Genomic DNA, 17838 nt, shown 5'->3' with positions numbered 1-17838 from the left:
ATCCTTTTTTCCTCCTCCCAATCTCTTTCCCTCTTCAATTCATTTACGTTTGGATGTGTCTCATATTTTCTCGCTAATATTGCCAGCTTTCTTAGAGTATAAAGCCTATGTTACATGTTGATTGCCCTGTCCCCTGCATAGAATAAGGGATCAATAAATGTTTTTAGATAAATTGTAAGCCCGTAATTTAGCACTTGGTCTTACAGCTTTATATTTCCATCTAATTTTCTTGTGCATAACTCTTTTCATACTAGACAACAATTTTTTAAAAAAATAATAATGTTGTCTTAAACTGTTTATCCACCTAAGGGTGATATCAGCTTTAGATTTTGAAGAGGTGTTTTCTAATTGATCAATAATAAGATGTGTGTTTTCTTGGCAATAAAGCCAATTTTCTTAGTGAAGTTCACAGAAAATATTATTATACGACATTCTTTCCAACTTTACACCTTTCCTTTCTACTAGCAATTTAACATATATTTGTAGATGCACATACACACAAACCCAGCAAGGAATTGTTAGGGCTTTATCTGTTGTGTAGAAGGCATTACAGCCCTGGTTTTGCTGCTCTGGGCATGAGAATCTTTACTGCTATTGACAAAGTTCCACCCAGCCTAAGTATCTGCCCATAACAGCACCTGAAAGTATACTTTTTTTTTTTTTTTTAATTTCCCAAGACAGAGTTTTGCTCTTGTTGCCCAGGCTGGAGTACAATGGCATGATCTTAGCTCACCACAACCTCTGCCTCCTGGGTTCAAGTCATTCTCCTGCCTCAGCCTTCCTAAGTAGCTGGGATTACAGACATGAGCCACTATGCCTCACTAATGTTCTATTTTTAGTAGAGACAGGGTTTTTCCATTTTGGTCAGGCTGATCTCGAACTCCCGACCTCAGGTGATCTGCCCGCCTTGGCCTCCCAAAGTGCTGGGGTTACAGGCGTGAGCCACTGTGCCCAGCTGAAAGTATACTTTAATGGAGGATTTCATGACAACACCAAATATAGTAGTTGTGAAAGACTCAACCTATACATGTAATGAGAAGTGCACACAGTTTATCACGTAGATAACTTATATATATAGCCAGTTATACACAGTGCTTAAAACTTGTAAACAGAAATGAGCAAGAGATTAATTGCCCCTCTCATCTACTCTTGGTTTCTTCTATTATTTAGGTTTTGCATATCCTTAGTATAGAACACCTTCTTGACCGCTTCCACATGTGCTAGAATTGATCAGGTCTTTGTTTTGAGTTCTTATTACTATTTTCAGAAAATTCTAATTCTTTATCACTGTTTTGCCAAGGAGGCTTTGCTTCCTTCCAATAAGTTTTGCATAATGTTGGCTGCCAGCCTTATTAGGCTGTATTGTGCCCCGGTTCACCCTTTTTTCTAATCTGAGTATTCTGGATTCTAGCCAGCAGCATCTAGGCTCTGCTTTCTTTTCTTTCTTTCTTTCTTTCTTTCTTTTTTTTTTTTTTCCTTAAGTTAGGTTGGGGTTAGTTGAAATATGAGCTAAAAATGAATTATACCACTAGACAGATAGATACAAATGGGCTGCCTCTGTCATTCAACTATACAACCTCTGCTGCAAATGTCTGTGTGTGTCAAGTATGGGGTCAGAATATGGAGAGATAACATTTAATTGTGACTTCTGGTATTGGGCACAAATATATGTATTGAAAATTAGCTCTTTGTGAATTGCCAACATAAGTCAGTTTCTAAGGACTCTCAGACTTTGAAAGTCGACAAAGCATTTCTCATTACACTGAATTCTATCCCTGAGGCTGAAGAAAGAAGCACAGGCCCAAGAGAAACTCAAACTTAGAACAAGGAATGTAGGACACTTGGCTCATTGGTAGTTACAGGCTCCACTTAAAAATGCAGATGACAGATAACCTAGGTCCAAATGGCAGATTGTAAGCTGAACCACAGTAAAAATTGTGAACTCTATCACTGACTTGCACATTAACCTATACATAATGCAGCATTTATATGGAGCCCAGTGAAAGATTAGATCTGACTCAGTAATTTCAAACACAGTTGGCCTCTTTCATTCTTTAATTATCCCCACAAATTTCAAGAATTAACTTGAACTTTTAATTATGTAGGCTTCCTCTTTTTGGATTTGTGTTATATTTGTAGGCTTATCTAAATGTCAGATCATAGGTATTTGTTTTGTTTTGTTTTGCTCTGTTTTGTTTTTCTCTTTTTGCTGAATAGAGATATTTGTTCCCAGTTGTGATCATCACAATGACCCTGCCAAAAAAAATAATAATATTAGAGGCCATGAGGGTCTCCAACCAGGCTATTGTGGGACCCTTGATGTAAGAGCTAGATTGCCTGGCCAAAAATCATATCTCAACATAACTGGCTGTAGTCACTAAAAGAGAGTGAGAAAGAAAGAGAAAGTCAGCAGGTCTGATAGGAAGGTTTCAGGCATTCATATCTAAATGGTCTCCAAATGTGCCATTTTGCTCCTAATGACACAGGATTAGGAAGAAAATATAATTGAGGATTTAGTAAATGTTCAAATAAAAGGTCTTGCCACCCCCTCCTCTAAGTACCTCTTTTCTACCACATATAGATATAAGTGAAATGGAGTTTAAAGGATTAAGAGAGCAAATTTAGCAGAAGTTTGGATGTCCTTTTTAATTTTTTTTTTATCCTTCTCTGCTCATAAGATAATAAACCTTTTGAATAGACTCCCTTGCAATGCTGGCTAAACCACTCTTCTTTTTTCCATTACTTAATGTTTTTAGTCATGGCTTGACCAAACATCTTGACAAAGAGACAGATTTCTGGGAATTACATGAATTTATTCAGGGTGCATCAGAGGTCTTTTGAGGACAGACAATGATATCTGAGTGTGACACATTTGACACATGGGGACATGTGATCATTTGCAAAGGAGCTTCAAGGCCTCTGACATGTAAGCACTTGCTTTCTTTTCTCCCTTCTCTTCACTAGCCAAACACTACCACCCGCCTCTTCTCCTAGCCAAATACTCCTTTTGCTCTTCCTACAATTTGCCTTATCTTTATTTCATTTACTTCTTCTTTTCTCTCTACTAGTCAGTTCCTCTAGGATTACACTTCCAGGTCTTCCAACTCCAAGTGGTATCTTTCCCTCACTCATCCCTGTGTATCCCCTCTTATTTCTGTATACACGACTCTCATAACAACCCTATCAAATTTATGTATTGATTTTGTAATACACTTCTGTCTTTGATTGGTTGTTGTGTTCCTTGGCCTTCATTCACTGGTATTTGTCACCAATAATTAGCATAATGTATAGCATATAGTAGGCCCTCAATAAATACTTGTTTAATCAGAAAATTAAGATAACTTCAAACTCTGCTGGGGCTGTTGTCTTACTTACTTCTCATGCACCCACACTTACATTACTGATGGTTCTCCAACTACCCTGAGCTTAGAGAACAGAACAGGTACCAGTTGGCAGTCCCTACCAGTGTGTGTTGAAGACAATGGTATATCATTTGAATTTTTCTAATACATTGATTGTACCCGTATCTTGGTTAGTTGTAAGACACTCTTCTGCATATTTCCTTATCTTTATGGCCATGCAATCTTGTTCTTTTCTTATAAATCATAGCTACTAAGTTTAACTCATTTGCACATAAGTGAAAAAAAATACACTGACAAATATTTTCAAAAGTGAACATTCTAATACATTATATTGGTATCTGCTGTCACGACCGTAAGAGTCCCTGCACTGAGTGTGACAGTACGTGTGAGGCTGTGTGCATATACATTCAGGCTTGTGCAGGGTATCTAGGATCTTGCCACTTTGGAAACCTAGAACAATTCCAGGACTTGGAGAAGGAGCCCAAAATGGAATATTTGGTATAAACATGATTATCCCTTGAAAATAAATCAGCCATGTGACTTTAGGCAAGTTGCTTAGCTTTCCTAAAATTTTCCTTTTTCTTCAAGAGAGGCTAATGGTACTGACTCTACAAATTTGTAGAAATAATTATGAGGCACGGTAAAAACAAGTTATGAGCGCATTTATAAAGCCATATGATCAGCCATAGGGTCAACACGAGGAATTCCATGCTGGTGCACAAAAATGGCCTCCTTGTGAAGCACTCTTATCTCATGTTCTGGGGAAGGGAGTAAAGACAGAAACTAAACATTCAGTGGATTCCTATTTTGTCTCTGACACTAAGTGACAATGAGGCAAATCAATGAGTAAGTGAATGAGACACTTTTTCTGGGACATTAGGAAATTTCTTGCTGAATTCAAGCAATTCTACATAAAGATAGTCTACTTATTAACATTCAGCCTGAAGTTCTAGGTTTTTGTTTTTATTCTTTACTGTGCTAAATATTAGTGTGTCCCACCCTAGTTATTAATAGTTGCTTAAGTATTAAGTGATAGTAGCTCTGCCTGAGCACTCTATTAAATTTTAAAACTGTTTCTTGACATAAATTTTCTGAAATTTGGCCAGGCACCGTGGCTCACATCTATAATCCCAGCACTTTGGGAGGCCAAGGAGGGAGGATCACTTGAGCCTATGAGTTCAAGAGCAGCCTGGGCAACATAATGAGACCCAACATCTACAAAAAAAAAAAAAAAAAAAGTTAAAGTCGCTGGCATGGTAACACACACCTGTAATTCCAGCTACTCAAGGGGCTGAGGTGGGAGAATCACTTGAGCCGAGGAGGTCGAGGCTGCATTGAGCTGTAATCACGCCACTGCACTCCAACCTGGGTAACAAAGTGAGACCTTGTCAAAAAAAAAAAAAAAAAAGGCAACTTTTTGAATTTCTTTTTACTTTACGAATGTGTTGGGAAATGCACAGTCAGGTCCTTTAAATGAGAGTGTTGCAATGAGTGCCACTGAGTTACCGATTGGCTAGAAGTGGAGCAAATCCAGATATTACTATATTCCAAAGTAAGATACTCTAGTCTTGGAACATGAGAGGAAGAAAATGAAATTGAACCCTCTCTCTCACCCACTTTCCTTTTGTAACTACTGCTATTTCCTATTCTCTCACAATAATAGTAAAAGTGTACATATTTTATCCCATGGTGTGGAGGACCTCATGTTTTTCCTGTGGATGACTTTTAAAACTTATTTTCCATTCTATGATACCACAGATTTTTATTTCTCTTCTTTGCATCACCAACATTGATAACCCTAACTATCTCATTTTGGATAGAGTTTAGTTTCATTTATATGGCACCCACAATTACATAGATGGAGCTAACAACCTGGAGTTATTTTTAAAAGTTGAAAGCTGCAAAGGCATGTGGAGAGGAAACAAAACAAAGGACAACTATTTTTAATCTTATAAAGTTTTGTCACAAATATTTTCCCAAAGAGAACAATATGAACCAACCAAACAGTCCTTAAGTAGAACATAAATTTCCTGGCATCTGCTTAGCATTTCAGTTAATAAACAGTCCATGCCTGAAGATAATATTTTGATAAAAATTCATTCTTTTATTTTTGTATATGTATATGTACACACAGATACTTGTTATATGTAAGGTGGTGTGCTAAACAGCTTGGAAAAGATGAATGACATAATCCCTTTCCTCACAGTTACAATTTAGTAGCTTCTCACCCCATTTGCATAAAGTGGTTGTTAGAGCCATGGAGTACATAATGTCCTAGAAAAAGGGTAATACGGAAAGAGCACAAGGTGGAGGTCAGAGCCACAGGGGTCAGTCCATGTTTAAAATACAAAATGGAGGGAAAGCCAGTGAGACGGATAAATGCAAAATGGCTGAAATCATGGAAGGACGATCCCTGTAGTGTCTGAAATCTGGAAAGAAGAGAGTTTCCAGCAGGAGATGGGCATAACGAAGTTTCAGAGGGGCCAAAGAGAATGAAGACTGAGCAAAGTCTGCCGCATTCATCTAATTGGAAGACGCTATTATCTTTGAGAAATGTGGTTGTTACAGATCATGGGAATGTAGCTGAGTTGCACGGGCTGAAGAGAGTGTTTGGTGGAGAAATAAATATGACACATAAATTATTTGAAAAAGTTTGGTTTTAAGGGGAAAAACATAGAAGAAGCAGGAATCATCTGACAGAGTAAAGACAAATGCATACTTTGCTGTGTAGCATGGCATAGGTGGGCAGCATAGTTGTAGCACAGATGTAGTTTGGGAGCAGAGTGTTCTGTGTGTGAGAGGGAAAAAGAGGGAGGGGGAGAGAGAGGAAAGGAACTGGGAAACTCAAAGGATAATGGAATGGTTGATGAAGTCAGAGCCTAGAAGTAAAGGGATACAGAGTGAAGATAGAGGTATTTACATATATTTTAATATTAGCTTTGGAATTACACAACAAGTCTTAAGAAAAGATCATGACAGGACAGCCACATATGGTAAAATGTCAGGGCAGCCAGTGCATGGTCCTACTGGGGCTCCTCAGTTGACAGGTTTAAATCATTTCCTCATCCCCCCGCCCTGCTTTGAAGAATGCATACAGTATGTGAAATGCTTGTGGTGTGAGTTTCAATGGGCAATCAACCTGGGTAAATCCAAGATTAATGATCGGCTCTAAAGATCCAGTTGAAGTTCTAGAGTGAGAATTTTCAGTCAAGCATCTCAGCCCAGCTTTATGCCTGTTCCTCTAATAATGATAGGTAACAAATAGTTGTGTGTACACAGCCAGGAGGATAACCAAATCTAGAGTTCTTGAGTCTTATTTAATAAATAAATACTATGAGTGCCAACTGCATGTTTCAGGCACTGCATTTGACTCTGTTAAATACTGATTCCTTATGACAGCCACATCAGATGACATTAATCTGTCTGATCAATAAACAGCTTGACCTAGAGAGGTAAAATAGCTTGCCACAGGTTACCCAATTAGTAGGTAACAGCAACAGAATAACAGTGCAGTTAAAATCTTAGACTGGAGCCTAATTTCATAAGTTTGAATCTCAGTTCTGCTATGTAGATTTGGGCGAGTACCTTAATTTATCTGAGTATTAGTCTTTGTATCTGTAGAATGGAGCTAATGATATTACTTAATTTGCTTTATGTGAGTTTAAATGTACTAATATATGTAAATCACTTACAACAGCATTTGACATATTTGGCATACTTAATATATTTGCTACTAGTGCTATTAGCAACAGCATTCTGATTTTCCAAGTTGAAATTCAATGTTTTCTTTTTTACTTACCATAATTTGCAATGTTGTGCTCTGTAAACCATAAATTACCTGAGGTGTTGTCAGGTCAAAAAAAAAAATCACTATGACCCCCAAAAACTTGGAAAATAGAAGTGAGACCAGCTTCATCTATATTCTTTACTACAAATAACTTAAATTGTAATAGACTAATATGTACTGGAACTTCCATTTTGGGAATATGACAAAAGTAATAGTATTTAGCTAAAACATATACAGAAGTTATTTTTCCTCTGAAAACACTTGTTAATATTTTGATCATTAATTTTCCTATTGAACACACTTGCAAATATGTTACTCTGCACTTTGGCTACACAGCAAACAATTTTGAAAAGACCAATCCATGCTTGGCACAGGAACGTGTTCATAGGAAAGCAAAGCTGGAGAAGAACCAATGAGTTTCTGAGGATTGTCAGGATTTGATAGAGTCTGGCTCAGAAGTAGGGCAGGGAGCAGATTTGAGAGATGGCAAAGAGTAAGAGAGGGAGATGAGAAGGTGAGAAAAGAGATAAAACTATAATATCAAGACCTTGGAGGTAGATCTATTCTTCACAACAAAATCCACTGTGTGTGGGATTGTGTCTATCAGTTATTTTTAAAGGAAAAAGAAAGTCACTGATGTTTAAAAGGCCAAGAAAGTATGAAATCAGAATTCCAAATAGTTCATCATGTGGATACTAATGCATTATATACACCTCATATTTTATACTTTTGCAATAAATAGAATTAGAAGAGAGAGAAAGGAGAGAGAGAGAGAGAGAGAGAGAAGTAGGGAGGGCTGACTTACACAAACCTAACAAGACACAAAAGCAAAACCACTATTTGATTCCTACTAATTATTGTAATCAAGATATAATAAAACATATTTCTCATATTTGCAGGACTTCCTTTTCTTTAAGCAGTTGTTTTGTTTTTGATTCTAGAGTAATGTGTAGATTGAGAAAATGTATTTGAAAGCACTTCATGTCAAGAATCAAAAGAAGTTGTTTTTTGTTTTTGTTTTTTTTTTTTTGCAAGGCACTGTGTGATGTGAAATGAGGATGTTGGTAGTTATGTAAAGAGTTTGGGAATGTATATATTCAAAATAAAATCTTCTCGATTCTCTGAGATAATTTTAGCACATTAGGTAGTGCATGGCTCTGAAAGGTGTTAGTTTATTTCTATGGTTAATCTACTGTAAACAAAAACAACATGAGGAGCCAGAGACAAATAAGACAACTTTATTTATGTCTTTATTTTCAACAACTACATCTACCCTAGAAATCTTCAGCAATGCCTGAGATATCCAACTTTCCATTGTTTTGGGAGATATGCCCACTTTCCTATTAAGTAATTTGTTGTCAGCATATTTAGTCAAAAAGCAAACAAGCATGGACCTAATCTCCAAAAGCTACAGAATTTAGAAATGACAGATATTTATTGAAGTGTGCCAAAAATGAAAGGCTTTCCTTCCATCCTTCCAATAATCCTTTCCTTTTTCCTGATTATCAACTCATCTTATACCAGCTCTGAATCAAGAACTGTGCCGTACACCAAAGATCCAAAAATGAGTAAGACTTAGCTCCTACTCTTAGGAACTCAAAATCTAATAGGGATTATGTCTGATTTAATTCTCTCAACATTTACTGAACGCTGTCTATACATCAGGCAATGTTATGGGAGTCTGAGATGCTAGATACTAGTATTTATTATAAAATACTATAAAGGTTAAAATTAAGGCATCAAAAGTTAAGGATAAATAGAGAATAAATACCTAAATTAAGTTTGGAAGATCAATGAACTTTACTTTTGAGTTTCAAAAAGGGTATAAGCAAAACAGATAAAAATCAAAGAGCAAGGTATATTTTGGGAACTGCAAATAGTTCTGTGAACCTGAAACAAAGGAAAGAATGTGGCAGGAAGGGACAGGAGATGAGGCTGAAGCCCTGGGAGTGGCCAGAGTCGGGCAGCTGATATGGATTGGGATCTGGCTAGAGCAAAGTATCTTTAGAGAAGAAGCATAAGAATGAAATTCACAGCAAGTGAAAGGGATGCAGAAAGGCTGAGTGGAGAGGGAAGACTATAGAGAACTACTTGAAAAAAACCTGCTGGGTGCAGTGGCTGACACCTGTAATCCCAGCACTTTGGGAGGGCAAGGTGGGTGGATCACCTGAGGTTAGGAATTTGAGACCAGCCTGGCCAACATGGTGAAAACACGTCCCTACTAAAAATACAAAAAATATAGCTGGGTGTGGTGATGGGCACCTGTAATCCCAGCTACTTGGGAGGCTGAAGCAGGAGAATCACTTGAACCTAGGAGGTGGAGGTTGTAGTGAGCTGAGATCGTGCCATTGCACTCCAGCCTAGGCAACAAGAGTGAAAACTCTATCACAAAAACAAAACAAAACAAAACAGAAAAAATCCTGGCTGCGGAAAGGTGACGGTTATGTAGTTGTACAAATTAAGCTGTGTGGAATGGAGGACCCAGATCAGACACAAGAGAGCAGGATGTATTTGAGAGTCATAGACCAAGACAGAGGCAGGCCTTGAAATCCACAGAGTAGAGATTTGACTCCATGAAGTAGATGACAAGGAAGTGTTGGTGGTGTGAGAAGAATACGATGGCTCTGAAGTGGGGTACTTTGTGTGCTAGTTTGATTCTTCCCCTGCCCAACATGCACTGGATGAGAGCACAAAGTGTCAGTCAGCGGCCTAACTGGGCCTGAGAAAGTTGGAGAGCAAATATATAATTTGAGCTATCTGCCTAATTAATTCCCCAGGGCAAGCCCAAAGAAACCCCAAGGACCGATACTAATCTTTAAATAACATTAACATTGGCTTGTGTCAATTAATTAGGGAATTAATGAGCAATTAAAGTGCCCACTCTTAAACAGTTGGTCATTTGTGATGATTACTATGTTGCACGCTATGATGTACCAAAATAGTGAATTTTGAGCTCTAAAATATAAAATATTCAAGATAGCAGAAGCCACTGAGAGAAATTTTCTGCCATAAAATTATCATCTGGAAAAAAGTATTTATCCACTTCTCCAATAATTATTTCCAAATGTTTTAACACAAGCTTGAAAATAAACCTCGGTCGGGCGCGCTGGCTCACGCCTGTAATCCCAGCACTTTGGGAGGCCAAGATGGGCGGATCACAAGGTCGGGAGATCGAGACCATCCTGGGTAACATGGTGAAACCCTGTCTCTACCAAAAATACAAAAATTAGGCGGGCGAGGTGGCGGGCGCCTGTAGTCCCAGCTACTTGGGAGGCTGAGGCAGGAGAATGGCGTGAACCCGGGAGGCGGAGCTTGCAGTGAGCTGAGATCGCGCCACTGCACTCCAGCCTGGGCGACAGAGCAAGACTCTGTCTCAAAAAAAAAAAAAAAAGAAAAAGGTAAAAAAGAAAATAAACCTTATTCTACTGGCTTAAGATGCATAACTACTTATTTACCCTGAAAGTATACAAATAAATTTTGATATTATGTGCTTTCCAAAGTTAGAGAAGGACAGAATGATCCTTATCTCTCTCCCCACCAACAAATACATGTACCAATTACTGTATATAGCTTAAGACTAAAGAAAATTCAAATAACCATAGTTTTTAAGAATCACACATACACAGACACATAAGTAAAAAACTAATTTAACTGTATGAACTAAAAATGAAATCGCTACCCATGGCCCTGATGGCTCTGAGTTAGACTTTCACTTATGATCTAGGAATTTCACAGCAAGTGAAGCCCTTGCTAACCAACAGAAAAACTGCATGATGTTGTTACTAAAACAACGGACTTTCAGTATGTTTGTTAGACTGAAAAGAAATGTCATGTGTTTATGGTCTCATAGAGAGATAATTATGGGAATAGATCTGCTGTAGCACACCTCCCAGCCGCTAACCTGGAGTGATGTACCTGTAATTGCATAAGGACTGTTTAGTAAGACTGCAGAGATCTCTGTTGTCAGTTCCTATAAGGTGGCAAGGGTATTTGCAGGTTTGCCCTACTGATTGACTAAAACAAATGTCAGGTAACGACTTTGATGCAAAAAAAAAATATATATATATATATATATATTTGTTAAAATGTTGTAGTGAATTTAAAAAATCATGCCAAAATACTTTGGAAAACCTTAAAAACGAATATAAAAAATACTCAGGATTAAAAGAAAGACACTGTGTTGACATGTACTCAATTACTAGAAGATTAGGCATCAAAAGTCCTAGGTACTCTCCTAGCCCTGCCCACATTCATTTACGCAGTGCACTATGCTATGTCCTGCGCTTTGATTATAAATTAGTAATGCATATGTTTTCTGGGATTTAAAAATATGTTTGGGAATTTAGTCCTTATTTTAAGACTCACTCAACTCTAGGTCAGAAAAAGAGGATCTTTATGGGGGTGATGGTTAGCCACTTGTACCAGTTACTATGTTAATATGAAGTGATATGAAAGGTAAGCATATGGATATGCCTGGAACACCTAGAAATTTAGGCCAGTTTGAAGAAGCAAGAAAAAAGTAGCCTGTGACTTTTTTGTCTGCATTTCTGATTCTTCTCTTACTTCTTTGCCCAGTAGAAAAGGAAATTTAGGAAGAGATAAGTCCCCGTAGGTGGAGGGAATGAAAGAGAACATAGAAATTTAATATAAACATAAAATATAAACATTTATGAGGCTGCCTCAGTCTCCCTGCAAAAGATAGGACAAAGCTGGTAACAACTGTCTAGGTGGCTAGGAAATTCCACATATGCTTCTAGCAGCAAAAATTCCATAAACTGACCTCACCTCATATGATCTCTTTAGAGATGAAACTCAATTCTTTGTTTTCTTTTGCTGCCTTCATCTGCTTTGGGGAAATAGGGAACCCTGTCAGCAGACTGAAAGGTTTATACTTGTCTAGCCTATTACAATGATAAGAGACTACAGAGACTCGATTAATAAACACAACAAGAAATCCTGCAATGACCACTCCAAGCTTGTAGGGAGATTATTTCTTTCCCTGTCATCTGCGTATTGCCTGGGTTTGTAAAAACATTTGATGATCCTTATGGCTGATGCCCAGTACACCAATATTTTTAAAATTTGTGAAATGTGAAGTTGTTTTTCAATTTCTCAGGGACTAAGAGGTAACATTAAAAACATGTAATTTCTTTATGAATTGTGCTAATATGAAGGGCTCTGTTACACACATTACGTAACATAAACACTCGATTCCTGTATCTTTTATCCTTTCATGCGATAAAGACGATAACAGCTTAAAGAAGTTTATTTTTCCCCTTCCTCTTTTACTGAGTTACTCCTATGTAGGTGGTCTCTGTTCACTTTTTGTCATCTTAGAATCCATTAAAAAATGTCTTCACTATTACCCTTTCTTATTTATTGTTTTAATATCTTCTCCTTTTTTCTCTTTTTTCTTCTAGGTAAGTCTCTCTGCTTTCTAAATCTCATCAGAATGCCTTTTAACAAAATGGTAAAATGGTAAGTCAGTCCCTTCTATAATATGGCTTCGTTTTCCAAATGCAAAGAGTCTCGTTTTTGTTTTTGTTTTTGTTTTTGAAGCTGGATTTCGTATCAGCCAATTTCTTGGCTTTTATCCATTATCACTAAAAAATATTGGTCATGAGTGCGGTTGCAATTTTGTTTGATGCATTGATGAATTTTTTTCTACTGTGGGTTTTCAGAGTGTTGTTCCTAAGACACCCCAAAAACTGAAAGTCTGCTGGTGGGTATATTAGACAGAAGCTGTTCAGCTCCTCATAGACATTGAGCTTTGGCCGGTCACAGATTACAGGTGGCATATGATTGGTTTGGGGAGTTAAAGGAGCTTGAATTTTTGAACATCACATTTTAGAACCTTGCAGGTAAATATGATTCCAGTGATGTTAGATAATAAAATCTTTTCTTAAGGTATTCCATGCCAAAGCTGCCAAAGGAAATGTGAAAAGTCGTAGTGAAAATAAGCAGCAAAAGTTCACAAAACCTGCCTGTTTTGTTTAGTGCTTCAGAAGGAAGGATATTGGGATTTCAGTCTTCATCTGCTGGAATTAGCTGCATGGTCCATTAAAGGAAGGACAAATTTAGCTTTGTATATTGCAGTCCTTCATATTCAGAAATGACGCAAGTTGCAAAGAATTTTGATTCATCTTCCTTAAGATGAGAGTGTGTATAACAAGCTGAAATTATGACTTCTTAGTGTTGTCAGCTATTTTATTTTATGTCCTTGGTTCCACTGCTGTGTTGTACATAATTATACTCATACTAGAATCATATTTTTGTGCTGCTTCAGGAGACCATTTCGAAAGATTTTCTCTTGAGGTTGAACCTTCATTTGATGGCATCAAAACAAAATAACAAGCACATAAAAGGAGATTTGGTTAGGGCCATGAGAAATAGAATAAGAGAGATTTCAATGCATAAACTTTTAGCTAGAATTCTCTTTTAAAAAGAATTTTAAAAATCTTAGCATTTAGATGCTAGGCCATGGTATCCATATTGCAAATAATTATGTCATCAAGTCACATATACTTTGTGATAACGGTTTCCAATAATGCAATTAAATAAAAATAATGAGATGATGTATATATTTCTCTTCATGAAACTTTGAGTAGGAAAATAAAAAATTCACTGGAATGTTTGTTCTGTTGTTTAGTTCTCTTGAATTCTTATAAAATTACCTGCTTACACCCATGATAAGATAATGTCTTCCTCAGATATATATATTTTTTTCAGTACTACTTAGGCCTCTTTCTGGTTCAAGTAACAGAAAATTCAATGCCAACTGGTTCAAGGAAAAACTGAATGTGTGGGGTCGTGTAACTAAAAAGTCTAGGGATAGAGCTGGCTTCAGGCACAGCTTTAGACAAATGTTCAGGTAACTCATAGGGACCTGGTGACTTTGTCTCCGCCTCTCAAATGTGTGGCTTCTGAGTTGGTCTCTTGGTTTCTATAAACTCCTTCTCAAACACCCTGGAGAAAGCAAAATGAGAATCACTCTGGTGGTAGTTCCAGCTAAAGATCCATTGCATCTCATTGGCTGTGTTTCTGTCACATACTTGTCTCTAGGGAGAATGCAATGAACTAATAAACTTAGATCTAAGATAGATGCTTTACTTCTAGTATCAGGAGGTAAGTGGAGCCCCCCCAAATTCAGGGATAAAAATGAAAAGGGGTAGAATCCTCAAACTTCTGGTACTTGAACTAGGGTAAATAGATGCTGATAAGCCAAGAAATAAATTAATAAAAATCTACCTCACCTTGTTCATTAGAATATATATGTATGTGTGTGTGTGTATGTGTGTGTGTGTGTGTGTATACACACACACATATTTATGTATATGTTGAAAGTGATTCTCTTTCCCCTCCTTGGAATGGTGTAAGGAACTTGGCTCATTCCGTCCATAACTAATCACCATGACCAAGAGTCTTTTATGTCAACCATTGCAGGAGACGTTGAGATGGGGCTCTGGCAACTGCTAGTATTTCTTCTGTTACATCCAAATTACCTGAGCTAACAAACTTATTACTAGAAATTGTACATAAAAGTATCATATTATCGTCATTTTTATGCCTCTCTTCTGCCCTTCTCTGTATTTTGTATGTTGACTAAGTATAATTGAAGAACGGTACTGAGACTGTATTTATTTCTGATGTCATTTTTGTTTTCAAGATGAAATTATTAAATGTAAGAAAACCATGCATAAAGATAGAACATCTAAAGGTGGTTTATTTCACATGTGAAAGTTAATTTCAAAGAATAACTTTCTTGTGAAAACACAGCAATTATTAAACCATGAATTGTCCACTTTAATATATTTAAATAATTATCATTTTCATTTCCTTCCCTACTTATATTAACAGTTCGTATCCAGGAAATTGAATGGAAATTGTTGTATTGATGGAAATTGTTTTTTCAAAGTAAAAAAGAAATGTATTTAATTTTTTTTTTTGAATTTATGGAGATTACAAAATGCACTTTGTGCCCCCTGGAGTGGTGTAGCAAAAAATCTTAAAGCCAATAAACAGAATCCCCAGGTTTTAATCCAAAAGCATTCAAGGTTGCCACTGGGAAAAACAAAGTTTGTTGTTTCTTTTAAAATGTAAACCATCGCTGCTTAGAGGATTAAGCTGTGAACAGATTCCCGAAGATGTTATATAGGCCTTGTTGGATAGCAGTCATTTCTAGATTCTCACAGGTGAATTGGTGAAATTAGATATTTTTATATCATATTTGAATGTCATTCTCTTAGATAAAGCCAAGCTGCACACACTTCATTGAAAGCCCTAAATAGTCAAGAACCATTTACTTCCTTAGGTCTAGATTAGTTCATTTTTGTTTAATCTTTGTTAATATTTGTTAGCATTTTTTAATTATACCAAGAATAATCATGTAAACATTAGGTTAATAAGGTTAAAACTGATTTACTGCATTAATATTTTTCTCCATTTAAGGTAATACATAATTTTTTAAAAGAAAAAACTTTGTAAGACAAAAAATACATGTTTTATGTTTCTCATTAGGTATAGAATTCTTAAAATATATCAGCAATAAAGATTTTGCTTGAAAACTATTCATCTTTTCATTCCCCAATGTGCTTTAAACTGTGCACGTAATAGGTACTCTGGATTCTTGATTGGTAAATAAATAAAGAATGAATAAATGAATGGTTTTTTTTGAAAGATGTGTTTTCATAAATAAATCTAGTATTATAAGAAAATTTGAAAATATAAATAAAAACATGTTTCGTATCATGTTTCTTCTAATCATAAAAAATTATAACACATTTAAATTACAAGACCCAGCAACAACCCTTTTCAAAAAAAGATAATTAAAAATATGGGGAGAATATAATAACATAAAACAGCTATAAAACAGCAGATAAAATTAAAAGCAGCTAGGAAAAATCAGAAGACTAAATCCTATTAGATACATGTTTTCTCTCTTTAAAGCTTATATTGGTCAAAAGCCCATATCTTTCTCTAGTTTCAAGGGATCATTTTTCCTACATTCAGTTTCTAGATCCATTTATAGAAATTGGTAGGAAGGAGTGCAAAGTGTTTCTAATATGCTCTAGAAAGTAACAAAACTTCCTGAGAGACAGACTTGAATTGGACATGTATCTCTTCGAGTATCGCTGTCAAAGCCACTGGCACATAAGCATGTAATAAATTTAGATGTTTAAAAATCCTAGCTTAAATTCCAGTTACACCTTCAACATACAAGGAGCTTGGAAATGGTCACTTCCATTATTTTAACAACAAAGCAAAGTTGGACAAAATGAAAATCAATGACTTTTCTTGGACAGATTAGAAAACTGAGTTTGCAGGATAAATCTCCACTCCCACATTTGGAAAGACAGGTGAATCCAGAGAGTTATAACTGAGATTTGTTTATGTGGAGCAGAAGCCACTGCAGCAATTAACTGACAGGAACAATTAAATGGGAATTTTTACAAGTTTCTAGAGGCTGAGTGTATATTACCACCACAGTGAGAAACTCCTAGGGGCTGTAGTCTTAGTAGGACACTCTGTCTGTCACGGAATTTACCCCCAGCAAACTGCCAGATTCTCACAATAAAGAGTTAAGAAAGACCCCCTTTGTGGCTCTGGCAGGGGGAGGAAAAGAGTAATCCTTGAGAAATGACCCCAAAGCCTTCTCCATAAAAATGGCTTCCTCTAGAGTAGGAAGACTACCAGAGTTTTATTCCAAAGGTATGAGGGGAAATTATTCCTCTCACTACAGTCCTCTCCACATGTAAGGTGGGGTGGAGAAGAAGCTATACAGGAAGAAACACTTGTGTAAGTCATAGGGCAGAAATGCAGGCCTTCTAAAAGACTGAGGCTATGGAATATGCCCCATTCCCCACCTCACCACCACACCAAGAGGTTCCAGCATTCTAATAATGAGTTACAGTAATTACACAGAAGAGCTATGAGACACAAACTCTCTAAGGAGAAGTATTAATTTTAGTAAGCCCAAAATCAAAAGGGAAAACAAAAACGAGGTCATCAGAGGAATTTGAAACCTCTAGATCCTACAGTTATAGAAAACATTAAAGAAATCTCAACTCCTAGCCAGATTAACATCAATACTCACAATAGAGACCTGTTTACATCAATCTCTATTGTGCAATGTATCTGGCTTTCAACAAACAAATTACAAGGTACACAAAGATCAAGGAAAAAACACAGGCTAACAAGACAAAGCAAGTGTCAGAACCAGAGTTATATATGACATATGTGTTGAAATAATTGTACAGAGAGTTTTAAATAACTGTGATTAATATGTTAAGGCAGCTAATGGAGAAAGTAGACAAAATCCAAGTACATATGGGTAATGTAGTCAGAGAGACTGCAATTCTAAAAAAGAATCAAAAGGAAATACTAGAAATGAAAAACACTGGGAGGGAAATGAAGAATATTTTTGATGAACACATTAGTAGACTTGCATGACTGAGGAAATAATTAATGAGCTTGAGGATTTCCAAAGAGAAATGTAAAGAATGAGAAAATAAAATAAAACAACACAGCAGAACATCCAAGACTACGGGACAGTACAAAGACATACATGCAATTGGACCACTGGAAGCATAAGAAAGTGTGAATGAAGCAGAAGAAATATTTAAAGTAATAATGACTAAGAGTTTTCAAAAATTAATCATAGACACCAAACCACAGATCCAGAAGCCAGAG

General features: G+C 36.5%; 1 long non-coding RNA gene across 1 annotated transcript in view; it reads left to right on the top strand.

Annotated features, from left to right (window-relative positions):
• The window catches only part of LOC101017435, a 664168-nt gene extending 648366 nt beyond the window's left edge, over window positions 1-15802 (top strand). The window contains exon 2 of the long non-coding RNA XR_001898603.3: window positions 12570-15802. This is a non-coding gene — a long non-coding RNA (uncharacterized LOC101017435). The remainder of the gene's footprint in view (window positions 1-12569) is intronic.
• The last annotated feature ends 2036 nt before the right edge of the window (window positions 15803-17838 follow it).

Source organism: Papio anubis, chromosome 2 (genome assembly GCF_008728515.1).
Source record: "Papio anubis isolate 15944 chromosome 2, Panubis1.0, whole genome shotgun sequence".
Classification (NCBI taxonomy): domain Eukaryota; kingdom Metazoa; phylum Chordata; class Mammalia; order Primates; family Cercopithecidae; genus Papio; species Papio anubis.
This window is presented reverse-complemented; position numbering and strand designations above follow the sequence as displayed.